The sequence below is a fragment of the Patagioenas fasciata genome, chromosome 5 (genome assembly GCF_037038585.1).
Source record: "Patagioenas fasciata isolate bPatFas1 chromosome 5, bPatFas1.hap1, whole genome shotgun sequence".
NCBI classification, from domain to species: domain Eukaryota; kingdom Metazoa; phylum Chordata; class Aves; order Columbiformes; family Columbidae; genus Patagioenas; species Patagioenas fasciata.
Window position 1 is genome coordinate 58,746,143 of NC_092524.1, and position 20,157 is coordinate 58,766,299.

Here is a 20,157-nt window from a genome sequence, read left to right on the forward strand (position 1 = left end):
CAGATTAATATTTAGTGACCAACCGTGGCTGCGTACCTGGACTGTGAACGAGTCCTCAACATGCCTTCTGTCCTCTGCCAACATCTTCTTTTTCTTGCTTAGCTTCTGCTTTAGCCAGCTGCTCCATGAGCTCTTCTTCACGTGGTGAACCTTCTTTGTAGCCGTGCTGTAGGATGAGTAGAGCTGTAGGTCATCTGCATTACACTAGCATTTGATTCTGTCTCCAGTTCACATTCTAGTTGCTTGATGAAAAGATAGCAAAATAATTGATCCTTCTGAGAATACACAGATGAGAAGTCTTAGTTTCTTCCACTGCTCCTTGAACATGTGTGTTTTCAGGAAAGAGTAAAATGCTTTGAGTCTATTCTTAAACTTGTGCTTCTCTGAGGTAGGATGGCAGTGTCATGTGACTGTCCAATTTAAGCATATAGTTTTCCTCATTCTACTCTCTCTCTTCCTATTTCCCAGTCCCTATATCTCTTCATTATTATTGTTGTTATTATTATTATTATTATGCAAAAGAGGAGGAAAAGGCATAAGAAAATTTAAGACAGTAGAGAGGAAATGTGAGTGGAAGATTGGAATAAGTTTCTCGTGCAAAATCAGACTTGGAATAAAAATACACTTACTTTTTGTTCAGGTGGAATGAAAATATTTCCTACCCATTGAATTCTGCTTTATTTTAAAAGTAATTCTATCTTTTATACCAATTTATTCTACTTAAATCCATTCCTAGGTTGATACTGCATGGCACACTCAGCAAGGCCTTGCTGTCTCTGAATCTATATAACATCCCTTTTTGATGTGATACCACATCACTGGTGAATTAAGGTTGCTCAAAGTCCATCTCAGTGATGCTTCCAGGAATATAGGAAAGATCTTTCAGTAAAGTAGCATTTCTCTTGTAATATTTTTTACATCTGCAGGAATATGTAATTCTACTAATTAAATGTTAAACATAGAGGAAAGTTCAAGACTGGGAGGCAAGTCTTTGTCAAATGCATAAACCACAAAGGAATAAGATGTTGCTATGATATTCTCTTTTTTTTTTTGTCCTCCCTGTCCAGTGAGCTGATTCAAATTAGTAAATTTTGTGTTAGACTGAGTTGTTTAAGAGCATATTACAAAAATACACAGCTCTTTGTAGTGGGTCAAACCCCCGGGGGTTTTGACTTTCATAAGAACAATTGACCTGTACTAAGTTCGTGGGATTTCATTAGAATCGCTCTTATGGTGGATTAGGAAATCACAAAGGACAAGGAAGGAATGAGCTTTTTGATCTAGGCAATGCTGTCTCCTTGATCATGAAGTCACCATTTCCCCTCGGAGGCCTCTCAAATGCAGCCCTCTTCCTCCTTCTCCTCACCCTCCTAGTCTGTCTCAGAAACAGTTCCCAATGATTGCTTCCTCTTGTTGCTGAATAGTAATAGCTGTGGAAATGATCAAAGCTTGTTTGTGGTGTTACTACTCACTGATGTCTCCTTTACTCTTGTGGGAATGGTACTGTAAGTTTTACTACTTACTGGCCTTGTTATAAAAACCCTGTGTTTTCCTGAGATTTTGGGAAGGGCCGTGGGATATCAGGTTGAATTTCTCCTTTATTGGCTTCTCATTTATTAGGTTGTTCAGAGCTGGCCCTAGGAAGCTTAGTGTTGCTTGCAAAAGGAAGTATATATTATTGTTCATCCTAACTGTAACACAGTAATTTTCTTATCTCTGCTTTCATTCTTTATCTCTCCATATGCATAATCTGCCAAAGACTTACCATTTCTATTACACAGAAAATAAGAAAATGGTTGTTCCAGTTCCATGATTCAATATGCCCTGGAAAAGTTTGCTTAAAAAAGCTTGCCTGCATATAAATGAGTTGGCTTAGCAGTACACTTTTAAATTTGTTGTTCTGAGTAATCTGAAAATCACTGGGAGAAATAAATGGTACTTTCTTGACTTCTGTTGTCAGGGGGTGTTTGGGGTGGATAATGTGAGTGGGAAGACAGTATTTAGGTAGTTTTTATGGAAGTTAACTAAACAATTTGATTTTTTGGGTGCATATTTTTTCCCTAGATAAAAAAAAAATATGATAAATAATATTATTTGGATGTATAGGATGTGTTTGTGTTAAAAGTTTCCACAATATTAGTACCAGAGCAGTAATGTCTCAGATGCAGCTACAATATAGTTTTGCTGAGTGCTGCAAACCTGTGTGTTTGCAATCAGAGTTGCATGTCATGGGAATTGGTGCTAAGCAGCTAGGACTAAATGAGAAAAAAAATGATTGTTTGCGTATGATTATGTGTGTGTTTGCACACCAAATATAAAGGTAGCCCTGTGAGTTGCCTGTTCCTAGCTCCTTTCTGCTACAACAGCTGCAATTTAAACATTAAGAAAAATATTGTTATATTTTTCTTCAACTCCCATAGTCCCACCCCATTTCATTATATTAAACAGACACTCATCAGAGCTGTTTAAATAATCTTGCAGAAAGCATGTTACAGTATGAGCTGTTTGTTTTGGGAAATGACATGCATTTTTGTTGTTTTTCATACAAACAATTATTTACCTATACTCTGTTTGGTTTAACAATAACTAATACTTATACAAAGTCTTCCATTACAAATATTTTCATTCAGCATTTAATATAAACCTGAGGTGGGTTTAATGTGTACATACTAGCTTTATTAATAATATTAATGCCACTATCTGCTTTTTTCCTATATTGAAGATGAAAATGATTTTGCTAATTTCATACTTAATGGCCAGTAGCATATTCAGAATAAATATTCCAGTTCTGATGAGATCAAATAGACATGTTTCATGCTGTGTATTATGCAAATAAAAGAGACATAGCTCATTAAAAAAAAATCAAAAAACAAACCCACAAAAAAAACCAAACCAAAACAAAACAAAACTATAATGACTGTCAATTATAAATAATTTCATTAACTTTCTAGCACTGCAGCTTTGAGAAGCTTCATCCATATAATTTGCTGTCTTGTACCTTAATGTATTAAATATTTTCTTTTTAAGACAGTAATGTCTGCCAAATGAAACAACAAAGCATGTTAATTCATGTTTAAAGCAGGCTTTCAGTTGTCATATTGCAGCACTGCTAATTCAATGCTGAAGACTTCTTTACACCCTGTTATACATTTTAAATGAAAAAAAAAACCCAAACGTGCTGTTAAGAGAAAGAGATACTTACTTGAGAAGGATTCAGCACGCTCTGTTCTGCTAGTCCACAGACTGAAATGATGGAGCCAGATTTAGAAGTAGCTTATTAGGTGCATGCTGCTTCAACAGTTACAGCTTTTCTTTTTTTTTTTTTAAACTGAAAGACAGGATCGTTTTCTTTTAATGAAGCCAGCATAGAATGATATGTTACCTATGTTGCTATGAGAGCATAAACTTGCAGAGCAAAGTCAAGCAATTGCAGAACAACTTACCAAGGGTCATTCACTATTAACTTGGTAGAGCTTTTCTGTATAGTCACAAACTTTAACAGCATCAAGGAGGGTCATGGTATGTCACAAATGCAGGAAATTACTAGTTAGTCATGTACTCTTGAGTTTGAAAGTGATTGAGTCAGTATTGTTTGTGAATATAAGTAGAAAACTGGGTAGAGATAAAATCTTTCAATTGAAACACCCACTGAATTCCCTGAAGAGGGGACAAGGTTCTAATCATAATCAAAGTGCAGTACCTGCTACTCTCCTTCGCTCTGGTAGTTGTAGTCTACTTCTAGAAATACAGCCCTGAGAAAGGAGTGTAGGAACTGCCCCAAAAGCACCATACAAATGTGAAAAACTAAGTATTTTGGTTTGCCTTCGATATTTTGGGAGAAAAATTTCTAAGTGTCACATTTTTGAGCGTACATGAGCCATTGCAATTATAAAGGTGTATCATTATATATTATAAAATCATCCATATGTCTCTATATGTTTAATATATAAAACCCTACACACTTTTGGAGCTTTAGTGATGTCACCATTTGAAGTATTCAGATGTTTTTGTTAGAATTCTGACTGTGTAAGGGCAAACACAAATATGTACATCATGGTCCAATAGTCAATTATATCTGCAGTATTGCACTGCAGTGAAGAAATAATTCTTTAAATTTAGCCCTGCATTTTGAAACATTCCACTTTAAATTGTCTTTTGCCCAAGGATACTTTTGGATAGGGAGAGATCTTGGATGTATTTATCAATTGGAAATTACTCTTGAGTAGTCAGGTTTTGGCTTATCCTGATTAGTTTGGTCCAAAAGACTAGAGCTTTATTCTGTAATGTGAAGACAGAGGTGAGTTGTGTTATCACCCACACTCTGTGTCATTAGCTTGCCAGCCTGACATGAGGAGATGGCCAATGGTTAGCCATACCTCCATGCCTGAAGTTCAAAACAAAAGGTGTCAGGGCAAAGGGAAGGATAACTGGTTACATTCAGTTATTGCACAGTTCCTGTTGAGTTCCTACATGCAACCAAGACAGTGTGGGCATGCTCAGGAGCTTCCCATAACGGTTGCTCCTCATCTGACTTTTGAACCTTGAACAATGTGCAAGACCTGGGTATTCAAGGCGGCAGATCTCAGCATTCTAGAGGCAAACTCCTAACAACAGCACCTTCCTTTCACCAGAAAACAAACAAACAAACATACAAAACACCCCAAACAGATCCTGCCTCTTCAAAGGTAACGATTAATGCCTCTGAACTAACACTCAAATCAAAACTCATCAGAAACTGCTGAAATCCAGCACTCATTGCTCCTGACAGACGCAAGATAAAGACATCAGGCAGAGGTTACTGTTATGGATTCCACAACTCCTGGTGGCTTCAGTAATAGAACGGCTCCTTTAGCCATAGGACCTTGCAACCACATCCCTGCTTGTGTTCCCATTTGCTTTAACCACTGGTGGCACTGAAAATATTTGGTTGTTCTTTATTCTGTTGTTTTCAGACCAGCAAGGCCACTGCATAGCTCTGTAACTAGTTTTTCCATGGTAAGATCTTCTGACTAGCAAATTCTTCCCCTCATACTCCACTGTATTTTAGACACAGACTGGTAAATTCAAGACAAATGCAAAAGGGCAACCATTATGCACTGGGACCTCCTCTAAGACATGTATGGGGAAAGCAGGAGGAACTTTGCATTTCTTATGAGAAATGACACTTTTTTTTTCCAGTAAACTGACATGAGACTTTACTTCATTTTCAGATTTTGCTTTAGGCACTACCATACTTACATTTGGGAGGTTAGAGAGACAAAATATTGCCCACCATGTGTGCGTATCCCTTTTTCTTTTGCCTCTTCCAGGTGTAGAAATGTTTTTCCAGGTGGTAGTTGTCAATTCGAAATTGGCTTAATGAAATTCCTCTTGCAGTTTCCAAATGAAAGTAAGGTAAGGCAGAGAAACTCCTCACTGAACAGGTCTCTTAACATGAACTACAAATAAATTACCTTTTTTTTTTTTTCAACCTCCTTTTCTATTTCTCGATCTTCTTGGCTTCCTTTTCCTCTTGCACATTATGCAGTGTTGTACCAAACAAGTCTCCTTTCACTCCCTGCTCCTCCTTGAGCAGAGCTTTCTGCTGAATCCATAATCCTGTTATGAATTCCTGTACAGAACACATGAAGAATTTCAGAATGAATGGCTGGCAGAGCCACTGAGCTTAGGGAAAGATACAGAATTTATGATCACTAGACTGGCTGAGAAAACAGTAACATGATTGATTCTAAGTATATCTTGCAGAACACTGCTATCTAACCACTCATTCTTTCTCATTTTTTTTCTCCACCTCCCTCTTCTCTCAGTGAAATAATTGCTAACAATAACCTCAGCAGCAGTAGGAAAAGAAAGTACAGTCAACCCTCAACTTCAGATTTCAGCAGTAATGTGACTGGAATCTTTGGTGTAGCCAAATGGGATTTGAAATGGGTATTTTAAAACTCATTCAGTGTGAGGGGAGCAGGTCTTGGAAGGGTAAGGGAATAAATGCAACAAAGCAGTTATTTCTAAAAGTTAATCCTCCAAAAGATAAAAGCAAAAGTCTAGGCAAGGCTGATACTGTTGTTCAGTTGGTAATTGACTGTGTAACTTAATTTGTTGTTAACTTCATGAGGACAGGATGCAGTTTTTATTGCACCAAGCAGAATAAGGATTAACTCCTCCAGTACATTCCAGCCCAACTTGAATGAATAACAAGGATAGGCACAGAAATACTGTTGACTAACTTCAAACACTGTTTAAGTGTCTGTGAAGAAAGTACATCTCCAAGTGATCCTGGGCAATACGTGTGAAAGCAGTCTCAATACTTGAAAGAAAATAGCAGCTTTGGAAAGTTTAGTGCCTATTAGTGCCACCTTATTCAGTGTCACCTCCTTTCAGCGTCGTTTTAAATCCCTGTGGTTATAAATACTCTCATCACCTCAAATTCTTTGGTGAAGAAAGGTGTATGAAGATTTTTTTTCTATTGCTAAGCCACAACATAACAGAAGGGACTTGATGACAATGGCCTTCAAAATCCTTCCCTGACAGTCCAATGACAGTTGTGCAAAACTTCACAACTCCCAGTGCTTAACAGGAAGAAAGGTGGCATTGATGTTCCTTTACTAACTCAAACCTATAGAGGAACACTGTCAGGGTGCAGCCAGCGCTGGGGGCTCCCAGGCACAAGGAACCACAGGGGCTCCCCTGGGGCTGTCAGGGCAGTGACCTCACCAGCCAGGGACTTGTGTTTGCCCTGTAGTGCCTGTGTGCATCCCTTGGACAGTCTTGGGGAAAGTCATATGCTTTTGGTGACTGGAGTGGCTAGTTAGGAGCAGAAGTCTTAGGAAAGATTGGCCCTGCAAATGGTTTACATTGATGCAGCAGGACTTTGAACAAACATAAAGTCAACCATCAAGAATTGAAGATCTTGCTAAAGCTATTTTCTGAATTTGACCTCAGTCCAGAAATAACCTCAACTGCTCTGAACCTGCATTTCTAAACAAAAAATAAAAATGCCCAGCTTGTATCCTGAAGACCTAAGCTGAATCTTGGCTGGGGGATTATTCTGTAATTTTAAGTCCTTCGGGAATTTTCAGCAGAATAAATGTGTCTTATCTGGCTTCAGTATTCATCACTCTGTCAAGTGTAATCAAATATGGGTAGAGGAGAGAGGACATAACCTTGAAAGAGGGGGTGTGCTGCAAATTCAAGCAATATATAGCAAGTTCCCTTCCACGTGTGCACTAATCTTTTCTCCCACCATGTTTATCACTCTCCAAACATAGCCTGCTATGTGCACATCAGTCATGCTCAGCTTTCAGCAACCTGGCTATTGCACAGCTATGCACAGATTCCTACAGTCTTCATTCATTTCACATTTGTATCAACATCTAAACACTTCTACAGAAACTGTAGCATACACAGAAAATGAATGTTGTTAATTACTGTGTTTGTGAGGAGACTTCTGCTGGGAGATGGTAATTCTGGACGCTTGTAGGTTAGATTTTGTGTTCCAGTACACCTTACCTCTTCTTACAAAAAAAGAAAAAAAAAAAAAGCCCGTGTAAATAACATATGCAATGGATTTTGAGGATCATAAACTTTACTTTTGTGAAAAGAAACACACAGGAATTTGATGGTGTCAAGCTGAGAACATTATTAAAAGTAGGTGATATAATACTAGCCTGTTGAAGCTATTGACTCCAATAGAGCTTGGAGCAAAAAAATACTTAACCTTGAGTCAGCCCTGCTAAGAACATGACCTGCTAGCAATCTCTAAATTTCAAGTGTATTTGGTTAACTCTGGAAATAAAGCTACTAAGCTAGAATGCATTTAGGATTTATGAACTATTTTGGTATCCCTTTTTTTTTTTTTCCTGTTGCTTTGAGTCTAAGGAATTTCAACAAGATAGTGTTCTTTATAGCATCTGTAACCAGCATTTTTCCAATATGTTGCCAATGCTGCTTCTCCAGTTATTTCACCTAAAATTACTTGAAGAAGATGCAAGGGAAGCAAAATAAAAAAATCAGACTCCAGATGCCAAACTGATTTGCAGAAATGCGTATACCTGTTAAGCTCTATTTAGCCAGCTTTTTGCTAAGTATATTTGTTGTGCATTGTTAATTTTGACTCATTTGAAAATGAGTCTCTCTTTTAGTCACTTCAAGGTAGTAAAGGGGCATTTACAGCCCTACATAGTGCTAACTAATGCGAGAAAATAGGCTTTCTAAACCATAAACATCTGTCTTGTTTCTAAAGTCAGATAATGTAAGCTACTTCTTACTAATAGAGCTATCTTTTAACCATTTTTCTAACTAGTCCTTCCTAATCTTTAGCAAAAGTAGGAATAGAAATGAAATAGTATAGAGTATTATAATGTCTTGCAGGTAGGAAAGATTACTTGTGATTTAGACATAATATTCTCACTTCCTGATATGGAGAAGCTGTTCAGCAACAAGTTTCAAAATAATGTTTACTTGCTTGAATGACTGAGGAAATATTGATTGCTTTAGGATGCATGTTTCAATCCAGGACATAATATGGAATATGGTTATTGCTTTAGAACCTTGCTTTGAACAACCTGCTTTTCTCTTAGAAGGGAATACGTAAAACAAAGAGATATTTGTAGGGGCTGTAATTCAGTAAGATGCCCATGTAATCCTAACCTTGTCCAGAACTCAAACAAATCCATGAGCTCTGAAACTGGAAATTCTGCTTCAGGGCAGGTGTCATTAACATACTGATAATGGGACATGACATCCCATTCTACCAGGTTGTATGACACCTGCAGGTTGGTAATAATGTGGGCTATTTTCTTTGCTGAAATGTAGTGTCTCTCTTGCAGGGACTGATGGATGGTTTCTGTCAACAGAGAACACCATACTTGTTCACTAGCTAAACGGCAACAGCACAGGATCAGCATTCTTAAAGTAATTCTTATGGCAAAAAGAATTTTTCAACTGTTTATACCACCTATCATGCAAAACAGCCCATTTTCTGCAACTCTCTTGTCTTATAAAACATACTGTATTTTATTTGCTGTGTTTTATTTTCCTGTGCATTTTATGAATATACCACATCATGGAATCATGTGGTTCTTGGATTTCATTTATAAAAAGAGGAAACTGTGCTTTAGCAGGAACACCTGTTAAATGTTGCATCTGCAAAGATACAGAAGTGAGAAGCCCCAGAACAAAGATCCAACATTTATTTTAAACTGCAATTAATTTGTGTTATGCATGACTCAAAAATAGTTTCCATTAGATGGAAATGATGGTTCATTTGCGTTGCAGTTTGCAGTTTAAAGATCTTTCAGGACACCATGTAGACAGCGTGACCAGCTGGTAAACACCATTATCCAGCTCCAAATAGGCTTGTTTTGTTGAAAAGTACTGATCTAGACTAAACCAATCGCTCTTGTACATGTTTGATTCTACTGAGGAAAAATAATATCTGCTGCATTAATGATTAAACTCCAAAATGCAGTTCTAGATGGTCTTCCGTAGGTGCATACATACTAGAGATACTTCTAATAAGCTTTTATTAAGTTTGTGACAATGAGGAGGCTCAAAATTTCATCATTCAAGTGGTAATGTTTGGATTAATTTTGAATTTTTGATCTTCCAAAGAATGCAAGAAGCTCCAGAAATTTAACCTGAACTTGTGATTGAACTGACAGATATCCCATTTAGGATTGTCGCATAAGAACACTGTTGAATGGCCCTGATGCCTTATCAGAGGTCTGCCTCATAGTGTAGTGTTTCAGCTTTACACGTGAATTTTAGCAAAGCTTTAGCTGTGCTTACAAAACAGTCTATACTTCACATCTTAACTCCTGAAGAATTACTCTGTTACTGCTCTTGTCCTCAATGAATTTCCCTGAAGAAATATATTGTTTAAAGAGGTTTTCTTCTGCTAAAACATCTTTTATTTCTGGCAGCTAATAAGATCATCTTTTACTTCTGTACTGTCAAGAGGATTATAATGAGGTAGGCTGCATTAAAAGATAAAGAACAGAAATCCGCAATCAGTCTGGCAAAAGTGTTCAGATCCTTATAGTGGATTGTAGTGATAGATAGTGGACCAACAAAAAAAGCAACTATCATTATTGCATTATCTGTATTTTTTGCTGTAAGGGATACCTTTTGTTACCTTCCCTCTTCTGAATTGTAAGACTTGTATTCAAGTATTCATGTTTATTTTGCTTGATAGAATTATAAATGAAAGTGTTTCTGAGAGATTAAATTTGTTAATAGGGGAAGCTGAATTTGCACTTTGATACAGTATGTTGCTCCAGGATTTTAAGAGCTAATAACTTCTACCTGTGTTTCTACTAGGAAAAGTAACATGAATCTTCTATCGTTATTATTACAAAGTTGGATAAAATAATATTTTACATGGAATTTTTGGGCCATGCACCTCTGGGACTTTTTATTCCTGTAGAATATTTTGTGATTCTTGAGTTTTCAAAAGACAGAGAAGGAGTAAGCTGAGGAATAAAAGTATGTCTTTGAAGTTCAAAGAAACCATTTCAGAGCTCCCAGGAATGGCTAAGCACGTTATTTGAGATATAGCAGTCGTTGTAGCACACAGTAGTAATAGTAGCACTGGACCAAATCCTAGAATGAACAGGAAAGGTTGTCTGTTGTAAATGAACTATCTTCAAAATTCCAAAACTTGCCTTAAGTAATATAGTAAACCACAGGCTATGAGAGGCATTCTAGCAGGCAGGAAGAATTACTTAGAGAGATTAACATATATGGAGTATTAGATTGTATTCAAGAAGAGGGAAAGTAGGAAGGGTGGATTCATGAAGCTAACGAATTAAGAGAATAGATAAATTCTCTTCCAGTGTAACATACCTACAGTACAGAGAAGCTGATGTTTCCAGGGCAGTTTGGATGAGGTGGCTTTGCTGATCTGAATACAAATTTAAGTATTTCAGACTGTTATATGGCATTAGAGGATAATAATTTTCAGATCTGCTCAATGTTACTGCCGTTGAAAATTCAATCAAATCCCTGATATTTAAATGTGGTAGTATCCAAACATCCAGCAATGGATTTTTTGAGACCCACTAATATTGAGAACCAGTTGATCATTGTATCCTGGTTGTGTTTGCTGCCCTGAGGCATCAACAGCTTTCTCAGGAGATAGCAGATATTGTTTTAGCAATGTTTGGGGGCTTGGCCTTCCCAGCCTTCAAGGAGGTGCTGCTTATTAGAGAACTCCTGGGCCACAGTGAACATCACAGATCTCTGCACCTGACTCCTTTGCTTACATATCCAATTTGGCTAGCAGTTTTCTGGGAAAATCTATTACCATATTTTCCAGATGTGAACAATACTACTATTTTGATATGTGTTCAGAGAGGAGAAACAAGAGAAAATTTGCTGAATGTCTGATGTCTGGTAGATATGAGTTGTGCTCCATGAGCCTCTGCCTGACAGAGAGACAGCTCTAGTGAGTCCACAAAGAGCTATTCAAGGACGCATCTCACAGGAAACTTTTGGGAAAATTATATATCCCACCTGAATGGAATTCATTATCTCACATGTAACCTTGTACCACATCAAATTAGGCTGCTTTAGAGGAAATCAAAGTACCTTCCTTCCTGTAGCATATTTTCTCGAGTAGAAGATGTTCAGATCCTATATCCTAGTAATCAATCGTGCTAATAATCTTACAATGAAGTATAAGGGCTACATATGAGATATTTTATCAGTTGCTGCAAACGAGGAGATGAAATATTTTCCCCCACACTGCCTAATATTTTACTATGATTGAACTGTGGTAATAATGTATTTATAGTTGCATGTCTAATGCAGGGTAAGTAAATACAGAACCAGCAGAGTCAGAATTTGTCAAGAGTACAGAATATCTAGTTAATGCATTTTTATGTAGGTAAAAAGCCCTCATTAGATTTTGACAGAAACACATTGGTTATAAAAGATAAACTATTATTTATCAAAGCAATATGCTATATTTAATACATGAAATATAGAAAGTCAGGAAGACTGGTTCCTATTTTACTCTGACCAGGAATTGTTTAGATTATGTCTACTGTCAAAATGCAACTTGGCAAATTTCTTTTTTCCCATCTTAAGGCTTTGCCTTTAATTTCAATTTAAGAAGGAGATTACTTTTGTTCGCTGCCTAACTGGAACTGCTTACATAGTACCATGCTATGTAGCAGTTCCCACAGGTTTTCCTGAGGTACTGACAGTCAGCGATGGATAAAAGGATGAAGTGACCTCTGTGTAAAAGAAGAGTTGTATTTCAGTTTATAAACTGGCATGGATTCTCATTAATTACTGGAATCCCATCACTGTGCTCAGCATGGCTTGTTTCAAGGAAAGAAGAGCTACAATTTTAACTGTGAAATGCTTACCTGAGTTAACAACTGGCTGTGCATCATACCTTTTGCCATTCACACCTGTTCCACTACTTTGTGCAAGATGGGTTACCCGGTAGCTTCTCGGAGAAAACCTTTGACTGACATTTACCATGCAATGCAACCTCCACTTCTGTCCTCAACACGTTTTGTGATAAGGTAAAGTATTCCATTCCTCAGGCAGCACTTCTGAGGCCAAGATTTTTCTCTTGTGCTAAACATGGTTTAATCACCACATTTTTGCTATTAATACCTCTATTTTGAAATACATAATGCACTGAAATAATCATAGACCTTTTTTCCAGCACATAGTGAAGGTGCATTATAACTTAATCTTAGCATAGGATAGCTTACATCCCTCATACATAACCAAAGAAAATTGCTCTTGTGATTTTTTTTCTGGACTATTGAAGCTCAACAATTCTTGGGTCAAAGCCCCACTAAAGTGATGAGCAAAACTACTCCTGGGATTTGGTCTGTAAACTCTACTTTTGCAAGTTAGACTGGTTGTTTATATGCTAGTAAATTAACATTTCTAGCACTGGGGCTGCCTGGCACAAAATAACTTTTTCTGCATGTTTGATCCCTCTTATCCTCTAAAATAGGAAAGTTACTTGCAAATTTCCTACTTGGAATGTTTCTTTGTCCATATTAATTCTTAGACTGTGTCCTGGAATTATTTAGGAAAGACCTAGTTATCTGGAGTCAAAGCTGTGCCAGACTCTAATGTCATTATAATGGCATAGACAATTTTGTTTCATTGACTAGGATGTTTCTTTGTACTGTTCACTAACAGAGGTCTAGTCTACTAGGAAATAATTTCTTGTAACTGTTTATCAAAAAGCCGCAGGAGCTCCATTCTGTAACATTTCTGTTTCTTTTCCAATTTTCAGCTGTCTAAAATCAGCTAAGATAACAGCCACGGTATTACTGCTAGTTTATTCTATAGAACTATGCTGTTGCATCATGTCTGGGTCTTGAATAATCCAGTGAGCTCTTTGTCTACCCAATTCTGCCATCAATTCTGTGATGCTGATTTCCCAGAAATAGCAATAATTTCGTTTTTCATTATTTCTATTGCTCTTTTCCTCACCTTCTCACCTGTATTTTTACACTCATTTGTTCTGCTCATTACCTAGAACAAGTACAGTCTAAAATCAGCACGCTCTTCTTTTATTCCTTAGTACATGGATTAGGAATTCTAACTTTAGATACCTAAGCTTAAATGTTATGTCACTGCACATAAATGTAATCTGTGCCTAGGAACAGGCTAGCACTAGGATTCATAAGTTTGTCATTGCTGATGATAACTTAATCCCCCAAAAGTTAGTCTGAATAATTATTTTTTCAAAAAAAGGTTTGTCATAATGGTTATCAAATTGTCTTTTATGAAACTTTCAGGAATACTTTCTTGACTTCTTGACTGGGAAAATTTATTATTTTATCCACAATGTAATTTAGTAATTAAGGGGCTCTTTAGTATATGCTGTAAGCTACACTGTACTTATGATAGTAACCTTGCAAATCCTTACATAACAGTGAATAGCCCATAAATAATACCTTTTATTGCATAGACACAAAGGTGAGGAACCAGGTTTGGTGCTCTGTTTCTATTTACAGTCATTGCATTGATCACTCAAAAATTTTGGACATCTCAAAAACATGACATCAACTATGCTAATTAAAACTGGTTTCAGCTGGAAATCTGCCTTCATTACAACGTTTTGGGGGTAGTGAACATTGTAATTCAAGTTCTTATCAGTTTTTCATTTTCACTTCGAAAATAGTTTTGGGGATTGAAATGGAAAGAATGTTTGCTGAAACAGATTCTGCTTTTGACAGGCAGAAAGGGGAAAGTGGTATCATGGAATTGAATAGGCCAGGTTGGAAAGAACCTCGAAAGTTCACCTGATTGAAGCTTGTGTAACAAGTAAACCTAGATGTGGTTATCTAGCACTCTGTCAAATCACATCTTGAAAACCTCCAGTATCACCATGCCAAGAGTAATTTAATATAAGTAACCTGAAAATTGTTGGATTTTTTTTTTATTTTTAAGAATGTAGTGGCCATTGCTGTAAGTTTTCACTGTTCAACCATCTGGGTTTATTTTTACAGAATTTTGAAACTGAAAAATGAACTTCTACTAATAACTAGAAAAGCAAAATTTTGTGGGGCTTGGGATGGTATTGTCAGAAAAGTCAATCTGTTTAAAGCTTGCAAACTAAAGAAAAATATTCATTGTACCATGCAGCCACTCACTCCCATGTGGTGGGATGGTGGAGAGAATAGGAAAAGAGAGAAAACTCATGGGTTGAGATGAAGACAGTTTAATAGGTAAAGCAAAAACTGCGTGCACAAACAAAGCAAAACAAGGAATTCATTCACTGCTTCCCATTGGCAGGCGAGTGTTCAGCAGGGCTCTGTCGCACATGATGGTTACTTGGGAAGACAAATGCCATCACTTTGAACATCCTCCCCTTCCTTCTTTCCCCAGCTTTATATGCTGAGCATGACATCATATGGTATGGAATACCCCTTTGGTCAGTTGGGGGCAGCTGCACCCCCAGCCTACACACTGGTGGGGTGATGAGGGAATCAGAAAAGTGTTTGACTCCATATGAAACATCTCTGTATTGTCCACACTGTTTCCAGCACAAATACAAAACATAGCCCCATACTAGCTACTATGAAGAAAATTAACCCTATCCCAGCCAAAACCAGCACAATAAGTTAAAATAATATCAAACAAGTAGAAAATACTCTAATTTAGCTGGGTGCATTAAACACAGCAGAATTAAACTCTGACATCAATGAATTAGGTATTCTTACAGGAGATATCACATTTCTTTAAAAATCCTGAAATACTTAAAATGGTACAAAGCCTTTATGAAGCTCACACCATGTCCTGACATCTTGTCCTGGACAAGTTGTTCTAGTGTTTAGCCACTCCCACAATAAGATTTATCCTTATGTTTAAAAGGAATTTATTTTATTTCAGTTTGTGCCCATTGCCTCTCATCTGGTTACTGTAGCACTAAGAAGAGTCTGGCTCCATCTTCTTCACTTCTCTCCGTCAGGTTTTTATATACATAGATAAGATCCTCACCCTGAGCCTGTTCTCCAGGCTAAACAACCCTAGCTGGTCCAGACTCTTTTGCATTTGACAGATGCACCACATATTTAATCATCTTCACTGTCCTTCACTGAATTCACTCCAGTAAGTTTCCCTTGTACTGGGGAGGCCAGAACTGGACTCAGTACCCCAGGTGTGTCTCACCAGGCTTGAGCAGAGCAGAAGAATCACTTCTCCCAACTTGCTGGCAATAAACACCCTAGTGCAGTCCAGGATGTTGTTGACCTCCCTTGTCATGGAGGCACATTGCTGTCTCCTGTTCAACTTGTCTACCAGACACCTCAGATCCTTCTCTGAAAATCTACTTTACAGCTCGTTGACACCCAGCCTGTGCCAGGGCGTGGATTATTCCTCCACAGGTACAGGAATTCCTTTGCATTTGCTTTTTCTTTTTCAACTTAATTTCTCTCTACCTGTTTCTCTAGACTGTCAAGTTCCCCCTAAATGGCAGCACAACCTTTTGGTGTATCAAACATCCTTCCCATTTTTTAATCATCTACAGACTTGCTGAGGGTGGACTCTGTACAATCATCCAGCTCATTTATGAGGATGTTGAACAATTTTAGCCATGGTATTCATCCTTGAGGTGTAGCACTAGTGACTTATCTTTCATTAAAGAGAGGACCAATGTACTTGTACATAATAAAATAAGTAGAAAGGGTAAAGGAAGAGGGAGGGAACAATGGAATTTTGCCTATTGTGCTTCTAAGGCTGCCCGTGCTTAGCTCAGATATTGTGGTATTTCCTGTTTTGCCTTCCTTCCTTAAAGATCAAAGTCCTGCAAGGCATATATCTAATATGAGTTTCACAAAGTTGGTGGAAAAGAGGAAAATGTAGAACATGCATGCCTCTACTGTATTGACATGTGGAAGAGCAGTTTCACTTACTACGGAAATTCCTAGTTGTTTCAATCTCTTTTACTGCTAGTGACCAGTAAACCAAGGTGCAGAGGAAAGTTTCAGATAAAGAATTAAGTATTTGGAAATGAAATTTTTCAAATCCAGATCCTGACATAATCAAACTATGGGGTTTGATTTTGGACCACTTTTACAGAACGGTTCTAAACAATTAATATAGTTAGTTCATGTGTTATACTGAAAATTAACGGAAGGAACAGAGATGCTGGCAACAAGTCAAAGTTGAAGGTACTTATTTGTCAGTTAATAAAATAAATGAATGGTTTTCCAGCACAGTTTCTGACCTTTTAAGAAAGGTCACTAGCTCACTGCAAGGAAAATAATCTTGCAATCATCGCCTCTCCCCGCTTTGGCTTGATTTATGTCTTATAATTGCAAGTATCATCTGAAAATGAAAAATAACATAATACCATAAAGGTGCTATTGGAAAACAGAAAGTAACATCACTTCCATTATTGCTGACATGAACCAAACTGATCTGTGAATAAAAGCATAGCAGCTGATCAAAAGCTCCCATTTTGTTGTTGCCACCAGGACACATTTCAAAATAACATCTCTCTTTGTGGTTGCTTTCTTTATTTTCAGTGTTGTTCTTGCAGAAAATCTTTTCTGATTCTGGGAAAAATTAAGGCTCATTATTGGTCTAATACAAACTTGTAGTTGTGGAGATGCTTGTGGCAACGAGGTAAGTACAGAAGGGATTTGGAAGAGGGAAATAGTATTTCTGTGTGGTTAAGCTCTTCCAAGGCTTAGAAGACAGAATGGAGAAGGAAGAGATAAGATAGTGTGAGAAGGGAATAAAGATGCAACTATGTAAATTAAAGGTGGCTTGGTAGATATATTGATCTTAGAATGGCTACACATCTTCCATTACTTACTATGTGACCTTGGGAAAGCCAGTCAGTCTTTGGTTATCCACTTCCAAATATGTAATTACCTCACAAGGGCAAAACCAGATGGTGGAATACCCAGGAACTACATAGGAGATGTAAGACCCCATGAGTTATGAAGTGTAAGAGTTATGACACACTGAGAGCAGACAACCAGGAAGATGCTGAGAGGTGCTGTTTGGTATGAATCAAACCCGAATGCATGTATATACTTTTCTGCAGTTTATACAACACTGCGTTGCACAGCTTGGTTGGTATGATGCACTAAAAAAGATTCTCTTTTACAAATTAGAAAACAAGAATATCAGGGACTAAAAATGCTGAACCATCATCTGAAATGGCCCATTTTCAGAGTTGTCTGGGGTTTTTTTGTGTTTTTTTTTTAAGAGGGCAGATCAAAAAGAAAAATTCCGGAGAATTTGCAGGAAAGGCACTGTTTAGAACAGTTGGTCATTTATTTAGCCTTGTACCCAGGCAGTATTGTATTTGACAATAATATATTCTGTAGAAAGAGTGCAAATCCATTTTCAGAACAAACTGCAGAAGACAGAACTTCACTACGTTATTGCTGAAACATGGTCAGGCTCCACTCCCTAAAACACCTCTGTCAATCAGCTGCTGTCTTCCAGTGACTCTCAAAAATGCTGACTGAATATAACGAATCGTTTAATCACTGTTTGGAGATGTACACTAGTCACTAATTCATTATGTACCCACATGCATTTTATTGAATGTTATTATTCGTAATGCAAGACAGAGGTTTTAACTTAAGTCTACTACTTGGATCTCAAAGAGTTTTTCCTTCTAAAATGTGAGATATTTTGATTGTTCATACATATCAAACTAATACAAAAAGGTTTGCCTGTCAGCTTTCTGTCCATGGGATCATTGCTAATTCTGTTTTACAGACAACACAAAATCCCTGGTTCATCTTTAAAGAGTACCTTGTAATCTGCTGCTCCAAAATACTATTTAGCAATAAATATGATTATCAATGTCAAATCTCCAAGCAAGCTGCTGTAGGACAGTTTGAGTATCCTATGAATTGCGTGATCCTGTCATTTTTCTCTGAAACACAACTGAGAATAAAGGTGCAGAATGAAAGGCCTATATATGGCTCTTTGTATGACAGTGAAACAGTAGCAGTATAGAAAAATTACTTTGGTTTGTGGCTTTGGAAGTAAAATAAAAAAAAATAAAAAAAAAAAAAAAAGGAGCCTGCCATGATTAAAATCACTGTCAAATACACACCTTGTCTTTCTCCCAGTGTTTATTCAACAGGCATTTTCAGTATGTTGGGGAATATGATTATTCACTGATGAGTAAGACTGGCTATATAGTGAAAAACAGATGGCTGACACCTAGCTTCAAACATGGTTGATTCTTATACCTGCTGAGCTGCTTGTACAAATGCTGATAAGGAATCTGACATGGTGCTGATGCCTGCACAGCAACAGGAGATAAGAGACTGCAGTATAGTGAAATTGACTTCTCAACTGGAATTCATGAGAATTAGGGCAGCATTTAAAAATCTTACTTGCCTGAACTGGAGCTTGAACTATCAAAAAGCAGAGAAAATAGCTGCACATACATACTATCTGCATGTATGACAAGATTGCTGGTCTGTTTACTGGATATCTTCCTTCTTAAGATGATTAGAGGGAAGAAAGTGTAGGAAATAACTATGGAGATGAAAGGAAAAAGTAATTTTCTGTCTGTACACTTCATGGGGTTTCTTTTTTGCTAGTACAGAAGGCATTTGAAAGTCAGGTCTTGCTTGCTGTGGTATTACTTATAAACATCAGAGTAACCTAAACTGAAATGTCATTTTTGGATTGTATATATTAGATTATAATATGGGAAGAACAATAGGTTATTTAGATGGCGACTGTTTTTGCTAATTCTTTACAAGATTTTGTGAAAAGCAGCACAACATGCTCTCCACTTTCATCTAGAAATTGTCATACTTTGCCTTTCCAAAATAAATGGAAGAGTAGGACTTTGAGCTTTGACATAATCGCTAAGATCACAATATACAAGTGCTACCTTACACAGAATAAGAATGGATCTGCCTGCTTAGATATTGAATGCAATATTGAAGCTAAGATATTTGTGGTTCTCTTTTGTGGGTAACACATTGTTGACTCAGAAATAAAAAAGGAGCTGTGTTCTGTCCTGAGCATAAAACCCGAGCCTGTACACATGAAAGTGGAACTATTTCTACTTTGCAGGGATTCACACAGAATGGCATTTGTAGTACCTCGCTGCTATATTGACTACTAGAAGCTGAAAGGTTTGGGAAGAATTTTTTCCATTAGAACCTATTCCGTCACTGGAAGAAGACCTTTACAGAAATAAAAACAATGTGCTGAAGATACAGGCTCTTTCTGTGTTGGGCTTTGTGTCACTACTGTGAATGGCTTATACTTAATATTCTCCTTAAAGACATTTCTTTGAGTTAACTGAGCCTTAGTTGTACTGGACGAAGGTAGCGTAGCTTTATGATATTGTTATCCATTTCTTTGGTATAAAATCATTAAAGAAGCTAAAACTACGTTGTAGGGGTAAGTTTTGATCCCTCATTCTTACTAATAAAATTTCAAAAACACTGTCTGAAATGTTTTATGCAGTAATATATCTGAACCTACAGAGAGTTTCAAGCTTCAACTTTCATGGGAAAGGTCATGGATAAAGCCAGTGGTCACAACCTGCATAAGCAGAGTCTTTCCTTTCCCCTCCCTCCAAACCTTTTCCTTTAAAAATTACGGGGTGGGTGAGGGGATATAAAGGAAAAGGATCAATGCATAGGCCTGAATTCCACTTTTGTTCTTTTATTAAGT